The following is a 17,862-nucleotide window of genomic DNA, read 5'->3' as shown; positions in this document are numbered from 1 at the left end:
TCAGTGAAGAAATAACTCCAGAAAGAATGAACAGACGAAGCCAAAGCAAAAAACATCACCTAGTTGTTGATATGACTGGTGATGAAAGCAAGGTCCAATGTTGTAAATAACAATATTGCATAAGAACCTGGAATGTTACGTCCATGAATCAGGCAAATTGGAAGTGGTCAAACAGGAGATGGCAAGAGTGAACATCGACATTTTAAAAATTAGTGAATTAAAATGTACTGGAATGGGTGAATTTAGCTCAGATGAAGACTATATGTACTACTGTGGGCAAGAATCCCTTAGAAGAGATGGAGTAGCCATCATAGTAAACAAAAGAGTCTGAAATGTGGTGCTAGGATGCAACCTCAAAAATGACAGAATGATCTCTGTTTCCAAGGCAAACCATTCAGTATCATGGTAATCCAAGACTATGCCCCTATCAGTAACGCTGAAGAAGCAGAAGTTGAATGGTTCTATGAAGACCTACAAGACCTTCTAGAACTAACACTCAAAAACATGTCCTTTTCATTATAGGGGACTAGAATGCAAAGCTAGGAAGACAAGAAACCCCTGGAGTAACAGGCAAATTGGCCTTGGAGTACAGAATGGAGCAGGGAAAATGCCAACAGAGTTTTGCCAAGAGAACACACTGGGCATAGCAAACATCCTCTTCCAACAACACACACAAAAAACTATACACATGGACATCACCAGATGGTCAACACTGAAATCATATTGACTATATTCTTTGTAGCTAAAAATGGAGAAGCTCCATCAGTCAGAAGAAACAAGATGGGAGCTGACTGTGACTCAGATCATGAACTCCTTATTGCCAAATTCAGACTTAATTTGAACAAAATAGGTAAAACCAATAGATCATGCATGTATGACCTAAATCAACTCTCTTATGATTATACAGTGAAAATGGGAAATAGATTTAAGGGATCAAATATGACAGAGTGCCTGATGAACTATGGACAGAGGTTTGTACAAGAGGCAAGGATCAAGACCATCCCCATGGAAAAGAAATGCAAAGAAAGCAAAATAGCTGTCTGAGGAGGCCTTACAAATAGCTGTGAAAAGAAGGGAAACAAAAGGCAAAGGAGAAAAAGAGAGAAGCAAAAGGCAAAGGAGAAAAGGAAAATATACCCATTTAAATGAAGAGTTCCAAAGAATAGCCAGGAGAGATAAGAAAGCCTTCCTTGGTGATCACTGCAAAGAAATAGAGGAAAACAACAGAATGGGAAAGACTAGAGATCTCTTCAAGAAAATTAGAGACACCAAGGGAACATTTCATGACAAGATGGGCTCGATAAAGGACAGAAATGATATGGACCTAACAGTAGAAGAAGATGTTAAGAAGAGGTGGCAAAAATACACAGAAAAACTGTACAAAAAAGATATTCACAGCCCAGATAATCATGATGGTGTGATCACTCACCTAGAGCCAGACATCCTGGAATGTAAATTCAAGTGAGCCTTAGGAAGCATCATTATGAACAAAGCTAGTGGAGGGGGTGGAATTCCAGTGGAGCTATTTCAAATCCTAAAAGATGATGTTGTGAAAGTGCTGCACTCAATATGCCAGCACATTTGGAAAACTCAGCAGTGGCCACAGGACTGGAAAAGGTCAGTTTTCATTCCAATCCCAAAGAAAGGCAATGCCAAAGAATGCTCCAAAATACCCCACAATTGTACTCATCTCACATGCTAGTAAAGTAATGCTCAAAATTCTCCAAGCCAGGCTTCAACGTTGCATGAACCATAAACTTTCACACGTTCAAGCTGGTTTTAGAAAAGACAGAGGAATGAAAGATCAATTTCCAACATCTGCTGGATCATCAAAAAAGCAAGGGAGTTCCAGAAAAAGCATCTATTTATTCTTTATTGACTATGCCAAAATCTTTGACTGTGTGGATCACAATAAACTATGGGAAAATTCTGAAAGAGATGGGAATACCAGATCACCTGACACGCCTCTTCAGAAATCTGTATGCAGGTCAGGAAGCAACAGTTAGAATTGGACATGGAACAACAGACTGGTTCCAAATAGGAAAAGGAATATGTCAAGGCTGTATACTGTCACCCTGTTTAACTTATATGCAGAGTACATCCTGAGAAATGCTGGGCTGGAAGAAGCACAAGCTGGAATTAAGATTTCTGGGAGAGGTATACAGATGACACCACCGTTATGGCAGAAAGTGAAGAACTAAAAAGCCTCTTGATGAAAGTGAAAGAGGAGAGAGAAAAAGTTAGCTGAAAGCTCAACATTCAGAAAACAACGATCATGGCATCCATTTCTATCACTTCATGGCAAATAGATGGGGAAACAGTGTTAGACTTTATTTTTGGGCTCTAAAATTACTGCAGATGGTGATTGCAGCCATGAAGTAAAAAGACGTTTACTCCTTGGAAGGAAAGTTATGACCAACCTAGACAGCATATTAAAAATCAGACATTACTTTGCCACCTAAGGTCCGTCTTGTCGAGGCTGTGGTTTTCCAGTGGTCATGCATGGATGTGAGAGCTGTAGTATGAAGAAGGCTGAGCACCGAAGAGTTGATGCTTTCGATCTGTGGTGTTGGCGAAGACTCTTGAGAGTCCCTTGGACTGCAAGGAGATCCAAACAGTCCATCCTAAAGAGATCAGCCCTGAATGTGCATTGGAAGGACTGAACTGAAGCTAAAACTCCAATACTTTGGCCACCTGCTGCGAAGAGCTCGCTCACTTGAAAAGATCCTGATGCTGGGAAGATTGGAGGCTCGAGGAGAAGGGACGACAGAGGATGGGATGGCTGGATGGCATCATGGACTCAATAGACATGAGTCTGAGTGAACTCCGGGAGTTGGTGATGGACAGGGGGGCCTGGAGTGCTGCAGCCCATGGGGTCACAAAGGGTCAGACACGACTGAGCGGCTGAACTGAAACTGACAGGATCAATGGCATGATCTTCACTTTTTGAATGCTGAGTTTTAAGACAGCTTTCTGACTCTCCTCTTTCACCTTCATCAGGAGATTCTTTGGTTCCTTTTCCCCTTATGCCATATAAGTGGTATTGTTTGCATATCTGAAGCTGTTAGAATTTCTCCTGGCAATCTTGATTTCAGCTTGTGCATCATCCAGCCTGGCATATTGCTTAATATTCTCTGCATAGAAGTCAAAGAAGGAGGTTGAAAAGTACAGCCTAGCATTTCACATGATATACTCTTCATAGAAGTTAGGTAAACAGGGTGTTATTAACTAAGCAGAACTTAAATAAGGTTACCAGGGTAATCTCTTCAATCTGGAGACATGACATATTACCCCATCCATCATTCATTCAATCATGTCTCTTTCAAACATCAGAAAAAATGAGAGCAGCAGAGGCAGAGCAAAAAGAATAAACTGAAATAGGGGAGAGCTCTCGCCAGCCCTCAGAGGCACTAACAAACACCTGTGCTGTGCCTTGGAAAACTGAGCAGTCGCCACAGGAATGGAAAAGGTCAGTTTTCATTCCAATTCCAAAGAAAGGCAATGCCATAGAATGTTCAAACTACTGCACAATTGCACGCATCTCACATGCTAGCAAAGTAATGCTCAAAATTCTCCAACAGAGGCTTCAACAGTATGTGAACTGTGAACATCCAGATATGCCATCTGCATTTAGAACTGGGAGAAAAACCAGAGATCCAATTGCAAATATCCATTGACTCATCGAAAAAGCAAGAGAGTTCCAGAGAAAACAACTACTTTTGCTTTATGGAATATGTCAAAGTCTTTTACTGTGTGGATCACAATAAACTGGAAAATTCTTGAAGAGACGGGAATACGAGACCACCTCACCTGCCTTCTGGGAAATCTGTATGCAGGTCAACAAGCAAGTTAGACCTGGACATGGAACAACAGACTGGTTTAAATTTGGGATAGGAGTACAGCAAGGCTGCTTATTTGTATATTGCTATCATGCTTATTTAACTTATATGCAGAGCACATTATGTGAAATGTCAGGCTGGATGAAGAACAATCTGGGATCAAGATCGTTGGAAGAAATATCAATAACCTCAGAAATGCAGAGCACACCACCCTTATGGTAGAAAGTGAAGAAGAGCTAAAGTGCCTCTTGATGAAAGTGAAAGAGGAGAGTGAAAAACTTGGCTTAAAAATCAACATTCAAAAAACTAATATGACGGCATGAAGTCCCATCACTTCATGGCAAATAGATGAGGAAATAATGGAAACAGTGAGAGACTTTACATTTTCTCCAAAATCACTGCAGATGGTGACTGCAGCCATGAAATTAAAAGATGCTTGCTACTTGAAAGAAAAGCAATGACCAACCTAGAGAGCATATTAAAAAGCAGAGACATTACTTTGCCAACAAAGTGCTGTAGAGTCATACTATGGTTTTTCCAGGAGTCATGTATGGATGTGAGAGTTAGAGGATAAAGAAAGCTGAGCACCAAAGAACTGATGATTTTGACCTGTGGTATTGGATAATACTCTTGAGAGTTCGTTGGACGGCAAGGAGATCCAACCAATCAATCCTAAAAGAAATCAGTCCTGAATATTCATTGGAGGGACTGATGTTGAAGCTGAAACTCCAATACTTCGGCCACCTGATGCGAAGAACTGACTCATTGGGAAAGACCCTGATGCTGGGAAAGTCTGAAGGTAGGAAGAGAAGGGGACGCCAGAGGATGAGATGGCTGGATTGCATCACTGACTTGATGGACATGAATCTGAGCAAGCTCCAGGAGTTGGTGATAGACAGGGGAGCCCAGCATGCTATAGTCCTTTGGGTCACAAATAGTCGGACACAACTGAGCTACTGAACTGAACTGATCTGTGACTTGGAGTGATTTCTTAAATTATCAAAATCTGTTTCCTTATTTGCAAAATAAGGATCATATGCCAAGCTTTGATCTACTGGCATTTGTATTGAGTAATAAAGACACTGATGCATTTCAAAGTGTTTTTTAAGCTAAAGCCATTGCTATTATGGACACTGAAAAATACCATCAGTTGATTGCCCGCTATATGGTACTGCAGGGTACAAATTTGAACAAGGCACATTCCCTGCCTTGTATTTTTAACTATCTAATGCAGTAATACTCCAGGTTCACCTGATTTGCTCTTTACTTACTGCTCCTGCTTATCAGAAATCAGTTTTCTTCATTCTGGGTAATATATATATATATATATATATATATATATATATATATATATACACACACACACACACACACATTCCAATTGAGAACAATCAGAGGGTTGATTTCAGTCCCTTACCTTGAAATGACTCATTTGATCATCTCCAATTCCCTGACCCATGAAAGCAGCACCTGCACAAAACTCTATTTCCTCAAACACCAGGTAGGTGAGAAATATAACACACGTTGGGTGGAGGGTGGGTGGGAATGGATCTCACAGAAAGCAAATGTCTCTCCAGATTCACATCTTGGACATCTCTGGTAAGCTCTTAAGTGCAAAGCAGAATCTTTAAAGACTACCTTGTACAATGTCTGTAATATTGTACATAAATCTCCCAGTTTGTACACCTCATTAATTCAGTCTACATCTGTGTAGCAAGAAACTGAAGTAATCAACGAGATAGTGAACACTGGAAACTTTGCCATTGAGAGGCCTGAATTACTCCTCTAAGCTAACATCACCCAAAGTGATTGGGAGAAAATGCTTCTCTCCACCTAATTATGTTAAAGCTATACACACTCACAGACACACACACACACACAAACACACACAGAAAATGTTATGTAATATGACATCATAATATACAGTTTAAGTTAAGCCTCCCCCAGTCAGCTTAGATGGGGAGAAATGGAGTTCAAGGGAAGAAATACGTGAATTAGAACTTAATTTATACCACTGAACACATATTGGGCTTCCTTGATAGCATATTGTGTTTAGGGTCTAAGTACCTTAAATATTTCTATAAAATGAGAAAACCTCTATAAAATGAGAAAACCTCTATAAAATGAGAAAACCAGGGTTTAAAAAAAAAAAACCTATTTACATGAAAAAAATACTCTCTCTCTCTCTCTCCTGCTTCCCCAAGGTAAAATTAAGCTCAAAGTTACTACTTTCCTTGGGTGGGGGGGGGGGGGTGGGGAAAGATTTCTCTCCAGAGAATTTTTAGAGGGAGAAGATAATTAGACTCCTTTCTGATACGATATGCAGATGAATTATGAGTGATTATCTGACACCAAGGTGCAAGCAGCTGCAAAGCTGCTTTCCCCCTGAGCTTGCATCTTAGAGAGGCCATGGTTCTTTGGTTTCTGTCTGTTGTGGAACAAAACCAGAGTGAGATTGCAAAGAGGCAGGGGAAACACTGAAAGTCTTATTAAATGTAGAAGGTCAATCTAGGGAGCAGGAAAGTGGCCTCTCTTTGAAACAGTTTTTAAATTTTATTTAATTCTTACTCCAAATGTGACTGAAAAACAACTTCAAATGTTTCCTATATGAGGCAAGTTATGCTGTTAAGGTTAAACAAATAACCTGAGAAGGGACCTGAAAAAAAGCATTTGAAGACATAATAGCTGAAAATTTCCCTAACATAAGAAAGGAAACATTCAATTAAGTACAGGCAGCAGAGTCCCAGGCAGAATAAACCCAAATAGGAACACACTGAGACACACAGTAAGCAAATTGACCAAATTAAAGGCAAAGAAAAATTATTAAAAGCAACAAGGGAAAAGCAACAAATAATATACAAGGGAAATGCCATAAAATTATCAGCTGATTTATCAGCAGTAACTCTATAGGCCAAAAGGGAGTGGCATGACATATTAAAATAATGAAATCAAAGGCCCTAGAGCAAAGAATACTCTAACCAGCAATGCTCACACTCAAGTTTGATGGAGAAATCAAAAGATTTACAGACAAGCAACAGCTAAGGCAATTCAGCACCACCAGAACAGCTTTGCAAACAAATGTTAAAGGAACTTCTCTAAGCACACACACACACACAAATGATCACAACCAGAAACAAGAAAATTACAAATGAAAAGCTCCCCAGTAAACGCAAACATAGAGTTGTTGCCATTGTTTAGTTGCCAAGTTGTGCTTGATTCTTTGTGACCTCATGGACTGCAGAATACCAGGCTTCCCTATCCTTCACTATCTGTCAGACTTTGCTCAAACTCCTGTCCATTGAGTCAATGATACCATCCAACCATCTTATCCTCTGTTCCCCCTTCTTCTCCTGCCTTCAATCTTTCCCAGCACCAGGGTCTTTTCCAACGACTTGGCTCTTTCCATCAGGTGGCCAAAGTATTGGAGTTTAGGCTTCAGTATCAGTCCCTCCAATGAGGGATTTCCTTAAGAATTTCCTCTCCATTCCTCTCCAATGAGTTGATTTCCTTTAGGATTGACTGGTTTGATCTCCTTGATGTCCAAGGGACTCTCAAGAGTCTTCTCCAACACCACAGTTTGAAAACATCAGTTCTTCGATGCTCAACCTACATTATGGTCCAACTCCACATTTCTGCATGACTACTGGAAAGGTGTGAAATCATTTGCACACAAATATGATATAAAAAGCAGCAACTATGATAGAGGAGAGCAGAAACGCAGTATTGGAAATGCATTTAGAATTAAAAGACCAACAACTGAAAGCAACTTCGTTCATATATAGACTGCTATATCAAAACCTCATGGTATCCTGAAACCAAAAATCTATTGGGTTGGCCAAAGAGTTCATTCAGGTCTTCAGACAAATCCAAATGAACACGTTGGCCAACCCAATACAACAGATACACACACAAATAAAGAAAAAGGAACTCAAACATGACACTAAAGTTAGCCATCAAATCACAAGAGAAGAGGAAAAAAGAGGAAAGGAGGGGGAAAGGCTTATAGAAACAATCCAAAACGATTACCAAAAATGGCAATAAGAACATGGATATCAATAATTACTTTAAACTTAAATGGATTAACTGCTCCAACCAAAAGACACAGACTGGCTGAATGGATAAAAACACAAGACCTGTATACACATTGTCTTTAAGAGATCCACTTCAGGCCTAGGGACAGATACAGACGGAAAGTGAAGAAATGGAAAAGGGGAGTCCACGCACATGTGAATCAAAGGAAAGGTGCAGTGGCAATACTCACATGAGACAAAATAGACGTTAGGATAAAGACCATTAAAAAAGACAAAGAAGGACACTACATAATGATCAAGTGATCAACCCAAGAAGAAGATACAATAATTGTAAACATATACACACCCACCATAAGAGCATCCCAATACATAGGTCAAATACAGCCAGAAAAGGAGAAGGGGAAATGACAGTAACACATTAATAGGCAGATCATCCAGAAAACAAATAAGGAAACACACAACTTAAGTAGCTTGTTAAGCCAGATAGACGTAATTGATATTTATAGAACGTTCCACTCAAAAGTAGCAGAATACACATTCTTCTCATGTGCACAAGGGAACATTCTCCAAGATTCACCACATGCTGGGCCACGAAGCAAACCTCAGTAAATTTAAGAAAGTCAAAATCACATCACGCATCTGCCCCAACCACAATACTATGAGATTAGATATGAACTACAAGAGGGAAAAAAAAAATGTAAAGCAGGTGGAGGCTAAATAATATGCTACTAAACAACTAGTGGATCACAGAAGAAATAACCAGAAAATCAAGCAACACTTGGAGACAAATGAAAATGAAAGCACAGTCATCCAAAACCTATAGGATGCACCAGAAGCAGTTCTAAGAGGAAAAGCTACAGTGACACAGTCTCACCTCAGGAAGGGAGGAAAATCACAGACCTGAGAAAACCTGACATTATACTTAAAGGACTAGAGAAATAACAAGCAAAACTCAGAGTTAGCAGAAGGGAAGAAACCAAAAAGATCAGGACAAAAATAAATGAAATAGGAAGAAAATGATAGGAAAAAAAAAAAAAACTCAGTGAAACTAGAAGTGGTTCTTTTAGAAGATAAACAAAAATGATAAACTTCTAGCCAGACTCACCAAGAAAAAAAGGAAGTGGGCTCAAACTGATGAAAAGATAAATGAAAAAGAAGTTACGACAGACATCCTAGAAATAAAAAGAATCATAAGAGACTATTGCAAGCAATTACAAACAACATGCCAATAAAATGGACAACCTAGAGGAACTGGACAAATTCTTAGAAATGAACAATCTCCCAAGACTGAAGCATGCTGAAACAGAAAATATAAACAGACTAAGCAAAGTGTTGAAACTGAGACTATGATTATACAACATCCCTATATGCTACATTTTCATCTATTCATTTACCTATGGATGGGCATATAGGGTGCTTCCATAGCTTGACAATTATAAACAATGCTGCAGTGAGCATTCCGGTGCATATATCGTTTTGGAATTAGTGGTTTTGTTTTCCTTGGGTATATACCCAGGAGTAAAACTAATGGTTAATGTGGTTCAGTTCAGTTCAGTTCAGTTCAGTTGCTCAGGCGTGTCCATCTCTTTGCGACCCCATGAATTGCAGCATGCCAGGCCTCCCAGTCCATCACCAACTCCCGGAGGTCACTCAGACTCATGTTTTATCGAGTCAGTGATGCCATCCAGCCATCTCATCCTCGGTCGTCCCCTTCTCCTCCTGCCCCCAATCCCTCCCAGCATCAGAGTTTTTCCAGTGAGTCAACTCTTCACATGAGGTGGCCAAAGGACTGGAGTTTCAGCTTTAACATCATTCCTTCTAAAGAAATCCCAGGGTTGATCTCCTTCAGAATGGACTGGTTGGATCTCCTTGCAGTCCAAGGGACTCTCAAGAGTCTTCTCCAATACCACAGTTCAAAAGCATCAATTCTTCAGTGCTCAGCCTTCTTCACAGTCCAACTCTCACATCCATACATGACCACAGGAAAAACCATAGCCTTGACTAGACGGACCTTAGTCAGCAAAGTAAGTATTCTGCTTTTGAATATACTGTCTAGGTTGGTCATAACTTTTCTCCCAAGCAGCAAGCGTCTTTTAATTTCATGGCTGCAGTCACCATCTGCAGTGATTTTGGAGCCCAAAAAAATAAAGTCTGACACTGTTTCCACTGTTTCCCCATCTATTTCTCATGAAGTGATGTGACTAGATGCCATGACCTTCGTTTTCTGAATGTTGAGCTTTAAGCCAACATTTTCACTCTCCTCTTTCACTTTCATCAAGAGGCTTTTTAGTTCTTCCTCACTTTCTGTCCTAAGGGTGGTGTCATCTGCATATCTGAGGTTATTGATATTTCTCCCGGCAATCTTGATTCCAGCTTGTGTTTCTTCTAGTCCAGCATTTCTCATGATGTACACTGCATATAAGTTAAATAAGCAGGGTGACAATATACAGCCTTGACGTATTCCTTTTCCTATTTGGAACCAGTCTGTTGTTCCATGTCTAGTTCTAACTGTTGCTTCCTGACCTGCATACAGATTTCTCCAGAGGCAGGTCAGGGGGTGTGGTATTCCCATCTCTTTCAGAATTTTCCTCAGTTTATTGTGATCCACACAGTCAAAGGCTTTGAAATAGTCAATAAAGCAGAAATAGATGTTTTTCTGGAAGTTTCAACTGAAGGAGGATTCCTTTCTGAAATATCCAATGGCTCTGCTCAAACTCAGGGGGAAAGTCAGAGGGTCATTAGGATGCAGGTTGACAATAAACTGGTATGAACAAAATTAGTCATAATGGAATTACACTGTATCGAAACAGAAAAGCTTCAGCTATGAAGCCAACCACAACCAAGTTCAAATCCTAGTTGAGTCACTTTCCAACTATGTTACTTTGAGCTGTTCATATCTATTCTGAAACTCATCTGCAATGGGGCTAAGGATCAACTGTTAAGACTGGCTGAGAAACTGCAATTAACATTTTGAAACATAGCAGTTGTGCAACAAAAGGTAAAAACAACTATGAGAATCAGAAGGTCAACTGCAGTGCTGAATGCAAAGGCATGAACCTGCCACTTGAAACAGCAAATGCTTCTGAGAAAACCACAGTTTGGGTCTTTTTAGTTTGCCACCTGAAGAGTTTGTTAGGCCGTCAGAAATCACCTTTTGCCCTTCATGAGAATTTACTTAGTAGATTTTGCAATTATCATCAGACTTAAAGATTATGTAAATGATGCAAGAATGTTAACAGCGCATCAAAAGATAAATGAGTGCACCTAGCATTAAAGACCTAAGGACACTCCTCATCAGGTGAGAAAGAACAATCAGGGATAACACTGACATCAGTCACAAGGCTTGGCACTGCTAAGGTGAGATAGGAGCTGGGGGGTTAGTTTGAGTGGGACTTGCACTCACCCCCTTCATCACCATCACAGAAAGCATACATGACAGAGTAGAGCGTGCACAACGTGGGTCTTAGCTTTCCACTGAACCAGTCATTCACTCTGTAAGCAAATACTGAACACTAGTTAGTGCCTGCTTTGAAAAATGCAGATGTGAGAAAGGCATGCTCCCTGCCTTCAAACCATCGCTGATCTAGAGGAGGAGAGAGACAACCAAGGTGACGGCAACACGAACAAGACGCAACCAAAGCTGCGACCTCGCTGCCGGAAGGGATAGCGGGGCACAAACGAGGAGCTTCAGCTCCATCGAGGCTGAGCACGAGGCAGCAGAAGCGTGTGCTTCAACCGAACTCTGAAGAATGAGCAGGAGTACCCTGGAAAGGCAGGGTGGTGGGGACTAACCTGGGCGTGGTGACTTCTTTGTGACGTCACACATAGACCTTAACAGGAGTGCAGAAAGTCTAAGAGGGGGGCAGATGGGAAACCACTGTGAGCAGAGATCACACACCCTGCCTTTCCTGTGTATCCTCTAAGAAGGCCGAGCAGGATGATTAGCACATATGTCTACAGGAGATAAATATTTATTATGAAATGTCATTATCTGAAGATTTAATTTGATATATAACAGTCACACATATTTATGATGAAATCTCATTTCATCTGAAGATTTAATTCCATATGTAACAGAGACAAGTATTTATTATGAAATCTCATATTATCTGAGGATTTAATCCCATATGCAATAGAGCAGAATCATAAGTACACTTTTTCTATGGTTAAGGTAGAACAGTAAAGACCCAACTTTACCAGAGCAAGGAAAACAGACAAGGCTTCTGTTTTATTTAAGAGCCAGAAGGAATCTCAGATATTATCCAATGCACTGTTCAATGATCAGCCAAAAAATAGCTTTTGATTTCTAATTCAGTATTCTTTGGGATCCCTGAGTCCTTGAGAACAACATTAATGCATCACTCAATGTGAGATAAGGACATGGAGACCCCAAAAGAAAAATGGTTGCGCAATGCATCCAGCTAATCAGCAATGTTCAAACTACTGTGCAGTTGCACTCATTTCACAAGCTAGCAAGGTAATGCACGAAATCCTTCCAGCAAGTCTTCAGCAGTATGTGAACCAAGAAGGACCAAATGTACAAGCTGGATTTAGAAAAGACAGAGGAACTAGAGATCAAATTATCAAAAGCTGTTGGATCATAGATAAAGCAAGGGAATTCCAGAAAAACATCTACTTCTGCTTCATTGACTACGCTGAAGCCTTTATGTGCATCACAACTGTGGGTAATTCTTAAAGAGATGGGAATACTAGACCATTTTACCTGCTTCCTATATGTAGGACAAGAAATAACAGAACGGGATGGAGAAATGCACTGGTTCAAAATAGGAAAAAGTACATCACGGCTGTTTATTTTCACCCTGCTTGTTAAACTTCTCTGCAGAGTACATCATGTGAAATGTCGGGCTTGGTGAACGACAAGCCAGAATCAAGATTGCCAGGAGAATAACAACCTCATGCACACAGGTGATATCACTCTAATGGCAGAAAGTGAAGAGGAACTAAAGAACCTCTTGATGAAAGTGAAAAAAGAGAGTGAAAAAGCTGGCTTAAGACTCAGCATTCAAAGAACAAAGATCGTGGCATCCAGTTCCATCACTTCATGATAAATAGAGGAGGAAAACTAGAAACAGTGACAAATTTTGTTTCCTTGGGCTCCAAAATAACTGCAAATGATGACTGCAGCCACGAAATTAAGACACTTGTTCCTTGGAAGAAAAGCAATGACAAACCTGTTAAAGAGCATATTAAAAAGCAGAGACATCACTTTGCCATCAAAGGTTCATATATTGAAACTATGATTTTTCCAGCAGTCATGTATGGATGTGAGATTTGGACCATAAAGAAGGCTGAGCACTGAAGAATTGCTGCTTTTGAACTGTGGTGTTGGAGAAGCCTCTTGAGAGTCTCTTGGACAGCACGGAGATCAGACCAGTCAATCCTAAAGGAAATTAACCATGAATATGCATTTGAAAGACTGATGCTGAAGTTGAAGCTCTAATATTCTGGCCACCTGATGTGAAGAGATGACTCATTGGAAAAGATCCTGATTCTGGGAAAGATTGAGGGCAGGAGAGGGGGGGCAACAGAGGATGAGATGTTTGGATAGCAACACTGGCCCAATGGACATGCTGCTGCTGCTGCTAAGTCACATCAGTCGTGTCTGACTCTGTCCAACCCCATAGTTGGCAGCCCACCAGGCTCCCCTGTCCCTGGGATTCTCCAGGCAAGAACACTGGAGTGGGTTGCCATTTCCTTCTTTGATGCATCAAAGTGAAAAGTGAAAGTGAAGTCATTCAGTCATGTCCGATTCTTTGCGACCCCATGAACTGCAGCACACCAGGCCTCCCTGACCATCACCAACTCCTAGAGTCCACCCAAACCCATGTCCATTGAGTCAGTGATGCCATCCAACCATCTCATCCTCTATCATCCCCTTCTCCTGCACTCAATCTCTCCCAGCATCAGGGTCTTTTCAAATGAGTCAGCCCTTCCCCATCAGGTGCCAAAGTATTGGAGTTTCAGCTTCAACATCAGTCCTTCCAATGAACACCCAGGACCGATGTCCTTTAGGATGGACTGGTTGGATCTCCTTGCAGTCCAAGGAACTCTGTTTGTCACAGTTTAGGCACCACCTGTTTGAATAGGCAGCTACCAGTACCACGACTTTCAGAATCTCTAATTACAGACCCACTCATAATTCACAATGGTCCAATTTATGTTTACGGTCAGAGTTTCAGCTTCCAGTTTATCTTGAACTAAAACTAAGTCTGTGGAAAGCAAACAGAAAGGGTCAGGATAAACTGGCCAGCTTACAATGATAAAAACAACATTTTTTAAAAAACCCGCATTCCTTGGCCTTGTCATATTACTGATTCGTGCCTTCACACATAAAAGTGGGGTTTGTCTTACATTCTGATTAGATAGTACCTTGAAACTTCTGAGCCAAAAGTAAGAATTGTTATTTTCTTTATTGAAAGATGGTGGTAACTGATTTTTCACCAGGAAATTGTAAAAGCAGAGCAATCAGTTTGTGCTGTTCTTTACATACATATGATCCTTTCATCAGTAGTCCCTGAAGTGAAGTGAAGTGAAGTCGTTCAGTCGTGTCTGACTCTTTTGCGGCCCCATGGACTGTAGCCTACAGGGCTCCTCTGTCCATGGCATTTTCCAGGCAACAGTACTGGAGTGGGTTGCCATTTCCTTCTCCAGGGCACATTTCTGAGCCAGGGATCGAACCCGGGTTGCCTGCATTGCTTGTGGACGCTTTACCGTCTGAGCCACCAAACAGGCACATAACGAACATGTGTGTAATGAAATATACTAAGTACGAAGAAAATACAAGAGAGTTAAAGAAACCTTCACATGACTCCTTAAATGAGTCTTAATGTCTATATAGATGTTGTCCTGGCCAGGTAAAGCGAGAAGGTTCCCAAACAAAGTATACTGTAGAATCAAAGTTTTTGTGCAGCAGAAGGAAGTTTCACGGCTGAGAAGTGTAACTATGTCTAGAAGACTAGTCATTGTGAAAGTGATTTGCCTGTCCTGCCACTGTGAGCTGTGAAAATAAGAGCAAGTTACTAAAGCATTCAGTGCTTGTCTCATAGGATTGTTGTGAGGATTAACTTTTCTAATGCACGTGAAGGGTTAGGGTTAGTTAGTTAGAATACTACTGGCACATCTTTGGTGCTTAATAAACGTTTTCTTATTGTTACCACTGTCAAATCATCATCACCATTATTTCGAACAAAAGTGCTATTCCTGGCAGTGTTTCTTTTACTTGTGAGAGGAGAGCTCATTTCGTTTATCATCATACCACAAATATCGTGATTCGGATATGGCCCAGGTGCCAAGGAGTAAGTTCAAAGATCACGTACATTAGGTTTCTGATAAGGTCATGGTAGATGTCATAGGCTTAGCTGAGGAAATTCCTTTCTTCAAAATACCACATGCTGTTTTTACATAATCATATACTCCCCCACCAAGAATTACCAATTTTACTTGGTGCCATAAAAGATTTCTGCTGGCTCTGTCATTCAGCCCAGTCCCCACCATGGAGTCCATAAACCAGAATCCAACTTCATTCTTTCAGAATAATATTCCAAAGCACGAACCAATCTCAAAAACACAACTCCACACCACAGAGATAGCTAAGTTCCAAATTGAGTATTATTTCCTGCCTATTCTTAAGACTTTGGCTCAAGGGATGAGACCAATGCTCCCTTAGGTTTTGGTAGGAGTTAGAATTGTTTCTCTTCCTGTTAATCGTTTATCTCTTCAGTCAGTTACCAGCCATGAGGACATTATCATTTTGAACCAGAAAAATCCATCCCCAAACCACTATCTTTGTGGATTCTTTTATTTCTAGCTTTGCCAAGGACCCTAATCTTGCTTCTCCTGTACAAATAGGGTTCTTTGTATTAAAATTTGCCAGTCACTGTCTAGGTGGCTAGAATGCAGATATAAAGGTCATGATCCTTAATAAGTGTCCCTGGGTGAAACTCAGGTGATTAAAATGAACACATACAACATTGTAGGAACCAGCACAAGGCTGGCACAAGATAGATGCTCAATGTGAGCATGTTCGGATGAATTTTGTCTCTTACACTGCTCCATAAGACACTAATTATATTTGACTGGCTTGATCTTAAAAAAACAGCAATTATATATGATTTAACCTAATCAGCATTCTGATGGGATTAATCATTGGGTATTGTTGGAGTATAGGGAAATAGCTACATGGAATAAAGCCCTGGCTTTTAAAAATTCAACTTTTTTCCTTGTTAGAAAAGCAATATATCAGAGAAGAATCTTAAAGAATAAGTTCATTTGCACAATCTCTCCACTTTAACTGCCACTCCTCATGTGCAATTCATCATCACCTCTCCCTTGGAGTACTGCAAGAGCTTCTTAACTGGCTTCTCTGCTTTCATTCTTCTTGCACTTGGGCATGAACTTGGGTGAGCATACATGTACACATGTACATGGACATGAGTTTGAGCAAGCTCCAGGAGACATCAAAGGACAGGGAAGCCTGGTGTGCTGCAGTCCATGGGGTCACAAAGAGGTGGACATGACTGAGGAACTGAACAGCATAAAAGAAAAACTGAACACATAGGAGACTTCCCTGGTGCTCTAGCAGTTAGGGGTTTGCCTGCCGATGCCACGGACACAGATTCAATCCCTTGTCCAAGAGGATCCCACATGCCATGGAATAACTAAGCCACAGCTACACCACAACTACTGAGCCCACACTCTAGGGCCAACAAGACAGCTGCCAAAGCCTGTGTGCCTAAAGTCCATACTGCACAGCAAGAGAGGCCACTTCAACAAAGAGCATCCCTTGTTCACTACAACTAGAGAAAGCCCGTGCTATGCAATGAAGACCAAGCACAGTGAAAATAAAATAAATAAATAACTAAAAATAAACAAACGGGACCTACGTAAAAGCCTTCCACAGCAAAGGAAACCACCAACAGAACAAAAAAGGACAACTTAATGAATGGAAGGAAATATTGGTAAATGATATGAGCAAAAAGGGATCCAACCAACATAAATGGCTCATACAACTCAACCTCCAAAAAACAAACAACCCAGTTAAAATATGCTCAGAAGAAATGAATAGACATTTTTCCAAAGAAGATATGCAGGTGGCCAACAGATATATGAAAACATGTTCAACATCGTTAGTCATCAAGGAAATGCAAATGAAAACCACAATGAGGATTAAAGAAAAGGAAAAAAGAAAGAAAAGACAAAACCTCAAATTGTAAATAGAAATAAGAACAAAGTAACATATACACAAAAGAAACGAAAACAGAACCAAAAACAAAACAAAACACAAGAGAACTAAAGAAACTAAAGAAACCAAAAAAAAAAAAAAATCAAACAATTTTTTAAAAGCTATAAATAAATAAATAAATAAAACAAAACAAAAGTAGAGTGCCAACTGAAGAATAAAGCAAAGAAAACAAAACAGACGAAAATTATCAGAAATCATTAAAAGATAATTAAAATGATTGAAAGATGAAATCTTCAAACTTTTGGAAATAGGGATGGCTCTTGAGAATTTGGGCTTCCCTGGTGGCTCAGATGGCAAAACATCTGCCCACAATGTGGGGGAGACCCAGGTTCAATCCCTGGATTGGGAAAATCCCCTGGAGAAGGAGATGGCAACCCACTCCAGTATTCTTGCCTGGAAAATCCCATGGACAGAGGACCCTGGTAGGCTACAGTCCATGGGGTTGCAAAGACTTGGACACCACTGAGCAACTTCACGTTCTTGAGAATATTATACTAAGTGAAAAAAAACAAGCAGAGAAAGACAGCTACCATATGACTTCACTCCTTTCTGGATACAAACGTGAAATGTTAAAAACAAACATACAGTGCAGTGGCTCCTCGAGTGGGAGTGCGGGGAGGATGGTAGAATGGGTAAAGAAGGTCAACTGCATGGCGACTGATGGAAAATAAAACTTTTGGTGGTGAGCATGCTGTACTGCTTCAGAAGTTGAATTATAATTTCCCACACC

This window comes from Ovis canadensis, chromosome 15 (assembly GCF_042477335.2).
Source record: "Ovis canadensis isolate MfBH-ARS-UI-01 breed Bighorn chromosome 15, ARS-UI_OviCan_v2, whole genome shotgun sequence".
Classification (NCBI taxonomy): Eukaryota; Metazoa; Chordata; class Mammalia; order Artiodactyla; family Bovidae; genus Ovis; species Ovis canadensis.
The sequence above is the reverse complement of the archived record's forward strand: the minus strand, read 5'-3'. Positions refer to the sequence as shown.